Source organism: Littorina saxatilis, linkage group LG8, assembly GCF_037325665.1.
Source record: "Littorina saxatilis isolate snail1 linkage group LG8, US_GU_Lsax_2.0, whole genome shotgun sequence".
Classification (NCBI taxonomy): Eukaryota; Metazoa; Mollusca; class Gastropoda; order Littorinimorpha; family Littorinidae; genus Littorina; species Littorina saxatilis.
Window position 1 is genome coordinate 59722345 of NC_090252.1, and position 14789 is coordinate 59737133.

Consider the following 14789-nt stretch of genomic DNA (forward strand, 5'->3'; position numbering starts at 1 on the left):
GGTGTTTAATTCTGATTCCTGTATTTACAGTGTAAAATTAAAACTATTGTTTTCAAACATTCCTAGGACACCTGGTAATGGTTCTGTGTTTTTTTGTAATTTGTATTTTGTTTTTCTGCAATAAATATTTGAAATGGATCTGAGACTGACTTACTACTTTTAGCACTCTTTTTCACCACATTCCCACGTACAGATATTGCAATATCAACTCTTCCTTTCTACCTGTTTCAAACAAGCTCTATTTTTTAATTAAAAAGTTTTTTTTTCTTGTGGCTGTTTGATCAATTATGGCAAGCATTGACTGAAATAAACAATTTATATAGGCCTATATCCAGCACAACATGCAATTCATTAACTTTTGACCCTAACCTTTAACACTTCCCAAAATAAATCTTTGGTGGACATTGCATCGACGCTGTTCATTTTGAATGAACATTTTTCTTGTTAGATCAGTGGTCTATGCCGGCGCATAGTTGTGTATTGACTGGATCAATCGCCAACTCGCTGCGCTCGCGGTAAGTGCTGACAACCGGAAGAAAGCTGCATTCCGAAAAAAGTCACTTCCGTTTCGCCATTTTTCGATGATGCCAGAGAAGTGAACCATGATTTCAAGATGCCCGGTGCAAATTGTTGTATGCCTGGATGCAGCGTGAGCTCACTAAGATCTTCAACGCTTATAACTTTCCATGGTATACCAAACGGAAAAGCGGATGCCGAATGGAGAGCTGCTCTTCCACAAAATCAACCGTGCTGACAAGCTTTTCAACCCGAAGAATGCGAGGATATGTTCCCGACATTTCAAAGAAACATGCTTCAAATACGGTACGTAAAAAAACTAGTAATATAGCGAAAATAAGCTTTCATCTGATTGTCTGTGCTGTGTTGTTTTGCTTGTAATGCTTCAAGTGACGAAGCTCTAGTAGTATCAATCAATCAGTATGAAGCTTAGTACTTGTAGTAACTAGTACTTTTACAGCTCGCAGACAAAAAATAACACAATCGTATTCTGAATCATACATTGACAAAGGCGTAATTCTGAGCTATAATTATTAGGTAATGGGGAAAAACCACTCTTTGTTCTTGTGATAATGTGTTTTTGAATATATTCTAGTAAACTTCTGGGTTAGAACTTAGATTTCTTTTGTTGTTTTACTCGGTCACTGAGTCAGTCTTGTTCATTCTTGACAGATTTGCAGTAGTGTGTTTTACTAATTCTTGTTTCTATTTCAATAGATCTAAATGTATAGGTCTGTTTAGTTAATTTAACTTATAATTTCGACTCAGCATTTTGAACATTTTCTTTGCATGTTTTTTTGCTGGGCCTACAGGCAAGCGAGCACTCATTCCAGGAAGTCTGCCAACCAACCATGTGCTACAGAAGTCAGTAGAAATGTTAGGCGCGTTTGATCGATCTGCGCGATCGCGCTGCGCGTTTGGTGGATCGATCAAACGCGCACACATCGATCGATGTGTGCGCGTTTGATCGATACAAAGAATACAAGAATCGTTAAAACGTGCAGCTCTTATAAGTTATATATTTACTTGCGCATTTGGACGATCCGTCTAACAAATCACCATCGTACTACGCACACACACGTCTGCTGGCAATGACCGGAAGTTATGACCGGAAGTAGGTCTTTCTCTTTCTCTCTCTCTCTCTGTCGATGAACCCATATACTTCAGCTACTGTCAGTATGTTTGTCCCTGTCCCTGTATCTCTTTCTCTCTCTTCCTTGGCCCGCGTGCATCTCTCTCTCTCTCTCTCTCTCTCTGTCTCTCTTTCTGTCTCTCTCTCTCTCATTTAGGCAGTCATCGTGCGCACTTGGTCTTGTGCTTGCCGTGTACACACGGGGGTGTTCGGACACCGAGGTGCGAGTCTGCACACAAAGTTGACTCGGAGAAATAAATCTCTCGCCGAACGTGGGGACGAACTCACGCTGACAGCGACCAACTGGATACAAATCCAGCGCGCTACCGACTGACTGAGCTACATCCCCGCCCGTGTGTGTGTGTTTGTGTGTGTAAGGTTGTGCATGTGTGTGTATGTGCGCGGGTGTGTATGTGTATGTGTCTGGGTGTATGTAAGTGCATGTGTGCAGTGTGTGTGTGTGTGTGTGTGTGTGTGTGTGTGTGTGTGTGTGTGTTTGTCTCTTAGGTGGTTCACAATCGTATTGAACTTTTCGCTTGACATCAAGATTGATTTGGGACACATGGCTGATGCATGTATCTGCCTCCACTTGCCGCAGTGTGTGCCTAAACCTCTCCATCATGTATGAGTTAAACGAATGAAGAGAGACTGAAGCAATAAAACTAACTTGAGCCTATGTGAATAGAGCTCAGCAGTAATCAAAAAAAAAAGAAAAAATAGCTGAATTGTAATCAAAAACGTTGTCGGGGTATATTTCGGACATTCCTGTATTTGAAACTTTTCACTTCCGGCGTGCGACGTTTGTGTGTGGTAGGGACTTACTTTGTGACAGATCGTCCAAATGCGCAAGTATAAGAGCTGCGCGTTTTAACGATTCTTGTATTGTATTCTTTGCATCGATCAAACGCGCACACATCGATCGATGTGTGCGCGTTTGATCGATCCACCAAACGCGCAGCGCGATCGCGCAGATCGATCAAACGCGCCTAACAGAAACACCAAAGACTCCAGCCAGGAAACCCCCAGTGAGTAAAAATTGCTGTTATTTGCCCAGTATAGTATGCTATTAGTGATACTGATAGTGATAATATGCTACTTGTAACTCTTTTGTGAGTACCGGTACATGTATACTGGGTGTTTTCTCAGTTTCTGTCCGCTGTCAGTGTGAGATTTATAGTTATATATTATAACCTGTTTTTCTAGTTTCATGGTTTAGCCACGACTCACTTTGAATGAGGGTCATCTGCCAGGCATTTAGCTGATTATCTGATAAGTGATATTTTTTAATTTGCTATTTATAAATTACAGTTACAGTAAACTAACACTGTCGCACAAAGTATGTGACTTTTAAAAAAAGATTTGTTTGAAATCATGTGAGCTCTGTCCACTAGATGATGGAGAAGGGAATTTTTCCAGTTGAGTCTGCAACATGGATTTTTTCTCTCTCGGATAACAAATAGTACAGTATGGTAGGAAAAATTTAGGGTTGGTGTGGCGATAACTTCTTCTTCTGCGTTCGTGGGCTGAAACTCCCATGTACACTCGTGTTTTTACGTGTATGACCGTTTTTACCCCGCCATTTAGGCAGCCACACGCCGCTTTCGGAGGAAGCATGGTGGGTATTTTCGTGTTTCCATAACCCACCGAACTCTGACATGGATTACAGGATCTTTTCCGTGCGCACTTGGTCTTGTGGTTGCGTGTACAGTAGTACCTGCCATATCCGGTCACCCATTAGTCATTGCAAAGGTGACCGCAAATATCAGGTGGCCGTTCATTACAGGCCCCCTCCTCCTCCAAAAAAAACCCCAAAACACGATCAAGTTTTCATGAAGAAAAGAAAGCGATCATCCACGAGCCGCCGATTCATTGTCTCTGTTAGTTTTGCTTTCGTTTATACATCTTAATTATTTGCGTGTTTAACTCGATCGTCCTGGCTAAGCTATTGTTTCGTATGTTTCTATGTGTGTTGTTTGGATTATTATATATGTATTTGAGTGTCAGATAAACAAGTGTTTCAAACTCACATCAGCTGTGATCGATCCGGAAGTGACTGCCGTAAATGTACATGTATGCGCATGTCTGTATTTACAGTTTGCGCATGCGTAAGTATTCACGTCGTCTGCTCGTGCTGTGCCGTCTGTGCACACAACACACACACACACACACACACACACACCACAGGCGCTCACCCGCGAAAGTGACAAGTGGCCGTTAAGTGGCCGCTCCTGTCGAGTAAGAGGGGCACCTTAGGGCAAAAATCAGTGACCGTTTACCGCGTCAGACAGGTTAACGGCCATTAAGAGTCAATTATAGAAGGAAAACTCATTAGTCATGGGAAAGCTGGCCGCTCCGGGTAGGTTCACGCCCACGAAAGGGCCGGAAATGGAAGGGACTACTGTACACACGAAGGGGGATAAGTCACTAGCAGGTCTGCACACAAGTTGACCTGGGAGATCGGAAAAATCTCCACTCTTAACCCACCAGGCGGCCGCGGCCGGGATTCGAACACTCGACCTTCCGATTACGAGGCCGACGTCTTACCACCCCGCCACAGCGCCCATCGTGTGGCGATAACAATAAAGATATGTCATAGTGACTTGACTAATTGATTTGAATTCTGCTGCAGGTCAGTCGCCCCCCACCTCCTGGTTGCCTACTACAACTTCGAGGAAATACGACAGGACACCCTTCAGCTTGCTGCACCATGGTGTCTCTTGGAGAACAGCAAGGAACAGATACAGGGAATAACCGAAGCCAGCCAAGTGAAACTGTTGTCCTCTACGTTATGATTACGTACTCCAGCAGACATCAACTTGTGGTCGACGTGCGTGGGTTTTGCTCAAAATACGTAAGTATTCGTCAGTGTTTGGCTTCTCGAATTAAGTTTCAACTTAATCTCTGTCTCGAACCACAGGCGGAAGGTATCGTTCACTGGACCACTACTTACATAGAAAGTCTATACTGAACGAATCTTCGGTAAGCTTACCACACTGTCATACTGTCATACTCATAGTGATATCACTGATACATTTGTACAGGTAAACATGGCTGTTTGCTGAAAAAATCGTTGTGAAAAATTGTAATGTCTCTGAAGTTTGATTCAGTCCGTCATTCATTTTGATGGGAAGTCAACCCTTGGTGAGGCTAATACTAATATTGTTTTGATCTGTATTCTGCCAGTGCCATTGCCAACTGCCATGGTTGTTCTTGTGGAGTTCTAGAACAAGCTCTGGTTTGAATGACCAGCTAAAATTAATGCTAATAGTAAATAAGTACATTATTTTTGCATTAGCGGGGTACCGTAAAAGTCGACCTATAAGACGCACCTGGGTATAAGCCGCAACCCCCGATTTTTAAAAAAAATTCAGAAAAATCCATACACAAGCCGCTCCGGCATACAAGCCGCGCCTAGAAGCAAAGTTCAAGTCAAGAAACATCGAAAGTCAACGAAAAAAACACACACACACACAAAAACGAACCGGCTAACTTGTCAGTTTTGCACTTTACTTTCAGCATCAGATGTTGAGTGATTCACAGAACTCTGGACTATCAAACTGTCCTCTCGTCCTGCACACAGCACCTGTAGTTAGTTCTGTAAATCACTCAACATCTGATGCTGAAAATCCGCTGAAGTCGGACTCCTCAGTGTCGGAGATGAACAAGTTCAGAATGGCTTCTGGCACAGAGTCACCGGAAGTGTCACTCTCGGCCTCACTGTCAGTGGCTGTCGTGTTGTCTGTCGCGTCGTCTGCTCCAGTGATGATCTCAGCCTTTCTGAAGCCGTTGATGATCGTTGACTTTTTGACGGCATCCCAAGCTTTCAGGACCCACTGGCACACATCTGCAAAGGTTGCTCTACGCATGCGGCCAGTCTTTGTGAATGATTTCTCGCCATCCACCATCCACCTCTCCCACTCATCCCTCATCACCACTTTGAAGGGCCGGTTCACACTGATATCGAGGGGTTGCAGGTACTTTGTTGTGCCACCCGGGATGATAGCGATGATGGAGTTGGTGGCAGTGACTGACTTTTTGACCTTCTCAGTGATGTGTGCACGCATGCTGTCCATGACTAACAGAGCTTTAGTGCGACGGAAGAAACCCCCTGGCCTTTTCCCATAGCATTCTGTCAGCCAGGTGTCCATCATCTTCTCATCCATCCACCCCTTCTTGTTAACCTGCACGACGATCCCCCTCGGAAACTTTTCTTTCGGCATTGTGATTCGCTTGAAAATCACCATCGGCGGAAGCTTTTCACCCGAAGCCGTGCACGACAAAACACAGGTGAAGTGTGTTTTTTCATGTCCCGTTGTTTTCAGTGCCACAGAAGACTCGCCCTTTTTGTTTACTGTGCGTGTCAATGGAAGGTCAAAGGTCAACGGAACCTCATCCATATTTATTATGTTCTGTGGGCCAATCAGATTCTCAGCTACCTGCTCTTGTGCGTAGTTTCGAAATGACATCATTTTCTCCTGGAAGTCTGGCGGCAGCTGTTGGCACAAAGTTGTACGTGCACGCAGTGACAGACCTTTGCGCCTCAAAAATCGGCAACACCAAGATTGACCGCCTTTGAAGTCGTCTATCTTCAGACGTGTTGCAATGGTGCGTGCTTTCAGACGAAGCTGAACAGTTGAAACACCGCGACCATCCGCACGTTGTGTGTTGACCCAGTCCTCCATTTCGTTTTCTAATTGTGGCCAGCGTGCCTTGCAACCACGGAATGCTTTTGTGGATTTCTTGCATTTCACAAGTTCGCCTCGTTGCTTTCGCCAACGCCTAATCATGCTTTCATTGACGCCGATTTGTTGAGCAGCAGCGCGATTGCCTTTTTCAACAGCCAAGTCTATGGCAGCAAGTTTGTAGGCTGCATCATAGGCCTGCCTCCGTGTTTTCGGCATCGTGGTCAGTTGTACGTTGCTTTGTTTTAGGAGATGTGCGTGTTGCTGTTCTCTGTAGTAGCAATGCGAAGTGATCGATCAAAACCGGTGTATGCCAACCCATTACTGTGTGAGTTATTGTCATGCTTCAAACTTCCGAAAAGAAGGTGAGTGAGTGAATTGAGGTAAACACAGCTGATTCAAGGCCATTACACAGCGGCGATCCAACTTCCGGAAACTAGGTCACTGAGCGAAGTCGGATACACGCCACTGATTCAGAAAAAGTCATTCATAAGCCGCACCGCCTTATAAGCCGCAGGGGTCCATTTAGGAAAAAAAAGTCGCGGCTTATAGGTCGACTTTTACGGTATACAAAATATTTTATTAAAAAAATACCGCATGGTTTTGCTTGATCAAATCATTTATCAGCTAACAATATGCTTTTATTTCAGTTGGACCTGACTTGAGCATGGTTCCGTTGTCTCCGCAACAACAGCTTGATTGAGATACAGGCATGTCCAGTTTTCAGCAAGTGCAGGCTGAGTGTGAAGATCTGATTGCTGATCTAGACACAACATAAGCTGCTTGACACTATTCCAAGGTAAGCGAGAAGCTTTGAAAATAGTTACTTTAATTCAGTAATGCGTAATTATGTATGCAATACTCCTGCTGGTGAGTTCACTACAAACAGGTACTACATTAGAACTAGAAGAATAGGTTCCACAAGAACATTTCTGACTGTTGATGCCACTAAAACTCTCGTTACATCCTGCATTCTGTGTAGATTAGATTACAGCAAATCCCTTCTCCTAGGCTGCCCTGACTCCACTCTCCAACCCTTGCAAAAAGTACAACACTCTGCAGCACTCCTCTCATGAAAGAACTTCACTGGCTTCCTGTGTCTCAACGTATTAGGTATAAAGCTGCCTGCTTCTGCTACAAGATCATCTCTCATTCTCTGAATCGGCACCTGCCTATCTTTCGTAACTGGTCTCCCTCTACACTCCCTCTCGCACCCTTCATTCTTCTGCTGATGCTCGACTTCTCCGTCAAGGTTGCTTTAAACGCAAGGCTCATGGCTTCCGCACGTTTTCATATCATGGCCCTCAGTTATGGAATTCACTCCCCTTTCTATTACGTCACTCTCCATACATGATTTCATCTTTTAAGTCCAATTTGAAAACTCACTTGTTCCAACAACATTACGGATAGTTCCTTAGGCCAAACAAAAAAATAGTCTGTTTACGGTAACATCGGCCCAAAAAATAGGGTCAGTAGGTCGGGATTTTTTTTTTCTCCAAAAAACATCAAATTATTTTGCCAAAAAACATTGACAAACTTTGTTTTAAAATTTTGATTTTTTTTCTTTTTTTCCCAAATGCCAAAAAAAAGTCTAGGGTCGCGCAAAAAAATAAGGTCGGTCGGGATACCGTAAACAGACTTCTTTTTTTTTTGGCCTTGGCATAGAGTCTGGGGATGTGAGATGTGCATGATGTGTTGTTTAAATCTGACAGTGATTGTATGAATTTTTTATACACGTATTGTTGTCACGCGCTTTGAACTTCTGATAAGGCGCTTTATAAATGCCCGTTATTATTATTATTATTATAAGTAGATACACACTTGTAAACTTATGTTAGTTTTCACACGTGAGCATGAAGTGCCTTTATGAGGAATGTATAGTGGCTTGCAATATTGAATTTGAGGGATGTTTGCAGTTACATAATATATTAGCACAGCTCAGTTTTCTACAGGGTTCCGTGAGAACAGTGAAATTCTCCTTTGAGGACTGAAAAATATCTTCGATAATTGGTCTTAATTGGGGGGGGGGGGGGGGGGGAGATTTAAAACATAAGTACATTCACATGTGTTTTTCATTTTCACTGTGTAAAGGTGGGGAGGTCCTTCTCTACTTGTTTCTTTGTTTTCCCATTGACATATATTTTTGTTCTTGTCTATATTTTTTACATAGGTGCTGTCCTCATCCCCAGCCGACTGTTTCCGCTGAAGCCGTGAAGGATGCTTCTTCATGTAGGCGTGGACATCTTTTTCGTCGCCGTGCAAGGCTTCCAGTTCCAGTACCATATAATTTTGTGAATACTCTGGGGACCTGTCATCAACTTTGGAAGGACGCTTTATTTTAACACTTTGTACCCCATCTATGTTGACCAAGATTTTTTAAGCCGAGACCAGCTGTGCTGCAGCAGGTCACTCAGAATTGTAGAAACTGTATCAACAGGCTAGAATCCTGGCGTTAGATCAACGTTACAGGAAGCGACTGAAGCTAACAGTCTAAGCAGGATGCGGATATGTGCCGAATGATAACAGATGCAATGTACATAGTGACTGTGTGTACCTGGGAGACAAGGAGTTAAGACCACATCTGAACTGAGGATTTAGTCTCTCCATAATCAAACGCTGAAGAAGATTTCAGAATGAACTTTGTTAGATAAATTATGGTTGTTATGATCGTCACATTTTAGGTCCCCCCCTTCCCCCCTTTTCAAACTTCCCCGCTTTTCAGACCTTACATTTTTGGATTTTCTGTTCACAACCTGTTGTACATTTACCTACATATTAAGCAGATTTCCTCCTTTTTAAGACCAGCTTATTTTTTTATTCTTGGAGGCCTGAAAAGGGGGTTTGGAAGGACACTGTATTTGTTTGTTCGAAATTCAGAATTCAAATAATTCTTCATCAACGAGTTATTACTGCCTCACCATAGCAGTTAGGCCAGTCTTACTAACTCTTACTTTTATTAATGTGCCGTGATGCAAAGACGTTGAGCAGTTTTCAGATGTTTATGAATCTAGGGCTTTCAAAATTTACTGACATACAATACAATAACTTCATTAATCTCTAAAAGAGAAATTGCATTGCTGAGCTTTTGTGTCCGTAATAATAACATACATAAAACATTCAAAAATAAACATTTGTTCTTTGTCATTCATACATTCTTGTGTTCTTATACATTTCTTCATGTTGGACTCCATGACATCCAAACATGAAGTTCAGTTACCCCTTTTTGAGTCACTTGAGAAAAAGTGACTCTATGTAATCGGTCAGTGTTAGTCTGTCCGGCCGTCCGGCCGGCCGGCCGTCCGTAGACACCACCTTAACGTTGGACTTTTCTCGGAAACTATCAAAGCGATCGGGCTCATATTTTGTTTAGTCGTGACCTCCAATGACCTCTACACTTTAACGATGGTTTCGTTGACCTTTGACCTTTTTCAAGGTCACAGGTCAGCGTCAAAGGAAAAATTAGACATTTTATATCTTTGACAAAGTTCATCGGATGTGATTGAAACTTTGTAGGATTATTCTTTACATCAAAGTATTTACATCTGTAGCCTTTTACGAACGTTATCAGAAAAACAAGGGAGATAACTAGCCTTTTCTGTTCGGCAACACACAACTTAACGTTGGGCTTTTCTCGGAAACTATAAAAGTGACCGGGCTCAAATTTTATGTGAACGTGACTCCCAGTGACCTCTACACTTTGACGTCTGCTTTGGTGACCTTTGACCTTTTTCAAGGTCACAGGTATGTCTTGAAGGAAAAAAATTGAAATATCATATCTCTGAAACTATTCATCGGATTTGATTCAGTTGCTCGATCCATGCAATCTCATTCTTCAGGTATGCATTGTGTTGTGAATAGCAATTTCTTCCTGTCCATCTGATGCCTCATATAATATTCAGAACTGCGAAAGTGACTCGATCGAGCGTTTGCTCTTCTTGTTAACTTTGAAGGTCACATTGTGGGCGAATTTTTAGCAAAAAGTTGGAACATGGTATGACTGTTCTTACTCACAAGGGAAGTGATTTTGTTATTTACTGATTTTCATTTTGTGTGGCCTTCTTTCACCCATTTAATCATTCATAAATGTTCATACCCAAGGGAAGTAATTCACATATATCTATGGCCAATGTTTTCACAGGGCATCTATAGTGTGGATGAACACTGTCTCCACTCAAAATAGTCCTTTGCTATTGTACATTGTGAATCAGCATTTTTGTTTTTTTCCTGTTTGAATAAAGTGCAATCATTTTACAACCAAAGTGTTAATGTTAAAGATGTTTACATAATGTGTGAAGGATGATGCATTTGAAAACTAATATTGTTAAATGTAAATTGACCTGTGACCTCTTCTTCTTCTTCGTTCGTGGGCTGAAACTCCCACGTATTTACGTGTATGACCGTTTTTACCCCGCCATTTAGGCAGCCATACGCCGCTTTCGGAGGAAGCATGCTGGGTATTTTCGTGTTTCTATAACCCACCGAACTCTGACATGGATTACAGGATCTTTTCCGTGCGCACTTGGTCTTGTGCTTGCGTGTACACACGAAGGGGGATAAGCCACTAGCAGGTCTGCACATAAGTTGACCTGGGAGATCGGAAAAATCTCCACACTTAACCCACCAGGCGGCCGCGGCCGGGATTCGAACCCTCGACCTTCCGATTAAGAGGCCGACGTCTTACCACCACGCCACAGCGCCCGTCATTGACCTGTGACAAGTCAGCATAGTGCAATATCCAAGCATGAAACCCGCACACAATTCCCAAACAACATGCTTTCTTTTCCACAAAATTCCATCCAGTGGAAAACAATTATGTGAACGTCATAACATGGTGTTTTTTTACATTAATAAATGCCTTACACCAACTAAAATGGTGTTAATAGGCATTTGAGCAAGCTTTAACACCAACATAACATGGAGTTAATAGGCATTTGAGCAAGCTTTAACACCAACATAACATGGGGTTTTGCATGTTATTCCAGCAATAACATGATGTTAATCACATTACAAGCAAGCTGTAACACCACCAAAACAAGCAGTTTTGCAAGTTAAGTCTACGATAACATGATGTTAATCACATTACAAGCAAGCTGTAACACCACCAAAACAAGCAGTTTTGCAAGTTAAGTCTACGATAACATGATGTTAATCACATTACAAGCAAGCTGTAACACCACCAAAACAAGCAGTTTTGCAAGTTAAGTCTACGATAACATGATGTTACTTGGCGTTAAACCAAAGCTTTAATGCCATCAAAACTTGGAATTTTTGCATGTTACAGACATGCTGTAACATGGTTTAACATGATGTTTTGACCGTCGCAAAACGCGCTGAAATTCCAGGCAATTTCGCTGCGATAACTTCAACAAAATCCAATCAAAATCTGGCGTTGTCGTGAACACCAAAATGTGATAAACCCATTGAAACTTGAAGTTTTGTTGGGATTTTGAGTAGTTTTGTAAGATACAAAACGCCACTTTTCGCCCAGTGTACAGTTCACAGTCCTCAACCAAACACAACACATGTTACACTGATCCTCTTGCAGAGCTGTGTTTTGTAGTTGTAACACTACAATGAACAGTTCTCAACCCAACACAACAACACGTGTTACACTGATCTCTTTACAGCACTAGCACTGTGCTGTGTAGTTGTAACGCTACAGTTCACAGCTCTCAACCCAACACATCAACACGTGTTACACTGATCTCTTTACAACACTGTGCTGTGTAGTTGTAACGCTACAGTTCACAGCTCTCAACCCAACACAACAACACGTGTTACACTGATCTCTTTACAGCACTGTGCTGTGTAGTTGTAACGCTACAGTTCACAGTCCTCAACCCAACACACGTGTTACACTGATCTCTTTATAGCACTGTGCTGTGTAGTTGTAACGCTACAGTTCACAGTCCTCAACCCAACCCAACACACGTGTTACACTGAACTAGTTACAGCACTGTGCTGTGTAGTTGTAACGCTACAGTTCACAGTCCTCAACCCGACAAATCACACACCACGAAACGTGACAAACCAACTATCCTTATGAACCTTAAATCATGTTTTTCACGTAAAGAAGGCTTATACAGTACTGTCGGTCACAGACTCCAAACTCGGTAATTCACTATCTGGCACTCCCGTTTATGCCTTGATTGCAAAACGAACGTCATTTAGAGATTAAAATGTTAAACTGTAATGTAGCAAGTTGTAATACAGACCGAGATACTGAGAACAAATCGTTGTACAGTACTAAGACGCCGGGAGTGCAACACAGAACCATAAACACGGTGTGCCCCAACGTCGCAAGGAAAACCTTCCTGGTTGAAATATTCCAATTCGTTATGTATGCGTGGTGTTCCCACAGCGACCACGTGACACACTCTAAGTTATACCCGGGGTGCATAGCTCATCAAATTACACTGGGGTGGGGCATATGGTATGGGAAGATTGCCTAATATGGACAGGCCAAATGAACCACTTCCAGTTCTGCAAACTTACGGTGTTGGAGCGCTTAAAACAATTTCATTCGCTGTATTTACCCTCTCTGTGTGTCTTGCACATGTTACAACAGTTGCAGAAACACAAACCACAAAACCGTTAAGGGCAGAATATACCTGCGCAGTTTCAGCGGCACAGACGACGCACTGCATATTATTGATGCTGCGATAGGGATTATGACGAGTACTTGGCCTGTTTTCCATTCACGCAACGTGTAGCGGGCTGGGCTAATCTGCAGTGCGTCGTATGTCCTGCTGAAGTTGCATAGGTGAGCGCCAGGCCTTAGGCTTTACTCTTTTTACATTTAGTCAAGTTTTGACTAATTGTTTTAACATAGAGGGGGGAATCGAGACGAGGGTCGTGGTGTATGTGTGTCTGTCTGTCTGTCTGTCTGTCTGTATGTGTGTGTAGAGCGATTCAGACTAAACTACTGGACCGATCTTTATGAAATTTGACATGAGAGTTCCTGGGTATGATATCCTCAGACATTGTTTCGATAAATACCTTTGATGACGTCATATCCGGCTTTTTGTAAAAGTTGAGGCGGCACTGTCACACCCTCATTTTTCAATTAAATTGATTGAAATTTTGGCAAAGCAATATTCGACAAAGTTCAGGGTTTGGTACTGCATTTCAGCTGGGTGGCTTAAAAACTAATGAGTGAGTTTGGTCATTAAAAATCGGAAACTTGTAATTAAAATTATTTTTTTATTAAACGATCCAAAAACAATTTATTCTTATTCTTCGTCATTTTCTTATTCCAAAACATATACATATGTTATATTTGGATTAAAAACAAGCTCTGAAAATTAAAAATATAAAAATTATGATCAAAATTAAATTTCCGAAATCGATTCAAAAACTATTTCATCTTATTCCTTGTCGGTTCCTGATTCCAAAAACATATAGATATGATATGTTTGGATTAAAAACACACTCAGAAAGTTAAAACGAAGAGAGGTACAGTAAAGCGTGCTATGAAGCACAGCGCAATCGAGACTACCAGTGTTCCTGAATTTATCCACGAGGCGCTTCACAGTTCTCGCACATGGACAGTGTGTGCCAGGGAACTCTCTCCGAAAAGCGCGCTGGGCGAGAACCACAGAATTGGTAGCAAAGTAAAGTTCAACGATTTTGGTCCTTTCCTGTACTGGAATGCGATCCATTCAGGCTTTAAAAGAATTCTAAGATGCTTGTCTCAAATTCTATCTGAAACAGAAAAGAAAATATCACTTTACAGGAAAAATATTAACAAATTATATCTATAAATATGTAGATATAGGCGACAGTGTATTTTTTGCGTGGTTATAAATTGATTCGACCTTTTCACTTTGACAGTAAGAACAACTTACGGGTGCAAGGGAAGCGTTCTGGACAGCGCAGTGACATGCTAAAAATAGTAACGTAGTAACGGGAATATGGATTGAAGCCACACGAAGGAAGGGAGATAAACGCAAAACACTGGAAAAGATAAGGAAGAGTTACTGGGAATGGTGAAATGAACAGCACGTGTTGAAATATCTCAGTCGATGATGTTGTGTCCGGGGTGTAGCTGAATACGGTGTCCAAATTTGAAAAAGATCCACCGAGAACTTTGGCGTTGTGATGTGGTCTAGCGGCTTTGATGTGTCGGTGTGGGGGCCCGGGTAGCTCAGGTGGAACCAAAATCGGTTCAGCGCTGCGCGCTGAGAGCACGTGTTGAAATATCTCATCGATGAGGTTGTGTCCGGGGTCTCTCTGAATAAGCCCACCAAATTTGAAGCAGATCCATCGAGAACTTTGGCCGTGCATCGCCTACAGACAGACAGACACACAGACACACAGACACCCAGACACTAGTCGTATATAATATACTAGATGATTACCCGCTTCGCCGGGAAGAAGTAGAGCCGAATACCCGGCCGTCGCCGGGGACCCGGCTTTGCCGGGTGTACGCCGGCATCGCCGGCGCACGAAGGAAGGGA

General features: G+C 42.5%; 2 long non-coding RNA genes across 3 annotated transcripts; one reads left to right on the forward strand and one right to left on the reverse strand.

Annotated features, from left to right (window-relative positions):
* Window positions 1-163: 163 nt before the first annotated feature.
* Window positions 164-10589, forward strand: LOC138973975 (uncharacterized). 2 transcript variants are annotated; one of them, XR_011458254.1, is made up of 6 exons: window positions 164-822; window positions 1329-2673; window positions 4278-4499; window positions 6981-7129; window positions 7313-7443; window positions 8501-10589. It is a non-coding gene; the product is annotated as an uncharacterized lncRNA (long non-coding RNA). The 2 variants fall into 2 exon arrangements; XR_011458253.1 differs by lacking the exon at window positions 7313-7443 and having other exon boundaries at window positions 166-822.
* Window positions 10136-11818, reverse strand: LOC138973976 (uncharacterized). Its single transcript, XR_011458255.1, has 2 exons — window positions 11039-11818; window positions 10136-10667 (listed from the first exon to the last, which is right to left on the reverse strand). It is a non-coding gene; the product is annotated as an uncharacterized lncRNA (long non-coding RNA).
* Between the last annotated feature and the right edge of the window lie 2971 nt (window positions 11819-14789).